Raw genomic sequence first — 1,329 nt, 5'->3', positions numbered from 1 at the left:
GGGGGTAAGTGTTTTACGGCGCTCGCAACTGCATAATATGGTCATATGAGCGCGTGGGACACATTAAACATTTTCAACTGGTAGGAAATTTTGAATTTTGCCCGGGTTTCGGCCGAAGCCCTGTCTTATCGATTTAGACCATCAAGAGATCTTTAACGTGCGCAACATGCGCACGGGACCTCTGAGATTTTTCGCCCTTGTACAAGAAGGCTATACGTAGATCTTTCCTACCAGAAGATTAGGGATGAAAGACAGTAGTTAGAAAGAGCCATGGAGTAGCATTAGAAAGGCTGCAGATAGACCCAGAAGCCCAGAGGAGGGGGCAAAGGAGGAGAGGGGTCGGAGGCAGAAAGTGGAGATGAAAGCAGGCAACAGAATATTGCTAAAGAGCAGGAGAAGAGGTGAAAGGAGACAATTTTAGAGAAGATAATTTTTCCATTGCTACCCGGAATCGAACCCGGGACCTTTGAATGAGAAGCAATCCACTAGGGACTCTCGTGGTCTAATGGTGCGGTGTTTGCCTCTTAGTGAACATATCCATGGATCGAAACTCCTCGAAACCTGCCAGCAACGAAAATAAATGTTCCAAACAATTCGCTGGTTTACCCTTCTTTCCTTCCTGTTTCTGAGTCCTGTTCTGTCACCTGCTTTCCACTCCACTCTCTCATTCCCTCCCCCCTTTCACTGACCGCCCCCCCCCCTCCTTTACTGCTCCTCTATCCCTTACTCCTGATTGTCTACTGTTACTCCTGGCTCCCTCTCTCTGCGGCTATTATAAGTGCCGACGATTAGGTGTTACAAGAGAGTAACAAATACTCAAAAAAGAGGAGAGATCAGGACGAGAGAGGTTTGATATAATAGGAAAGAAGGAGCAAACCACACCAGAGCACCCGCCAACCACCCACAAACACAAAGTCTTCTCGGATAAGGGCGAAAAATCTGGGATTCAGATGAGCACGCTTTTAAGTTAAAGATCTCTTGGTGGTCCTAAAATCGACAATAGTAGATTCCAGCAGCCATCAGGGCAAAATTCTTAGATGAATTTCCACCAAAACAAAATGAATACTCTTGTTAGTATAAAAACAAATAGGCCTACAAACGTGAAAACAAAATAAATAGAAACAAAACAAAACGAAAAGAAACAAACCAAGAGAAAAAAAGTGCCTTTGAAATTGGAATAGGGATGTCATTAAACATGGCGGCAAAAAAAGGTCCCATCGGTAAAACTCAGTTGCATTGTAGGTTGAAGAAGCAGCAATTTGAGAGATCTAGCAAGGAAGAAGAAGAAGAAGAAGAAGAAGAAGAAGAAGAAGAAGAAGAAGAAGAAGA

The sequence above is a fragment of the Aplysia californica genome, unplaced genomic scaffold (assembly GCF_000002075.1).
Source record: "Aplysia californica isolate F4 #8 unplaced genomic scaffold, AplCal3.0 scaffold00153, whole genome shotgun sequence".
In the NCBI taxonomy this organism is placed as follows: Eukaryota; Metazoa; Mollusca; class Gastropoda; order Aplysiida; family Aplysiidae; genus Aplysia; species Aplysia californica.
This window is presented reverse-complemented; position numbering follows the sequence as displayed.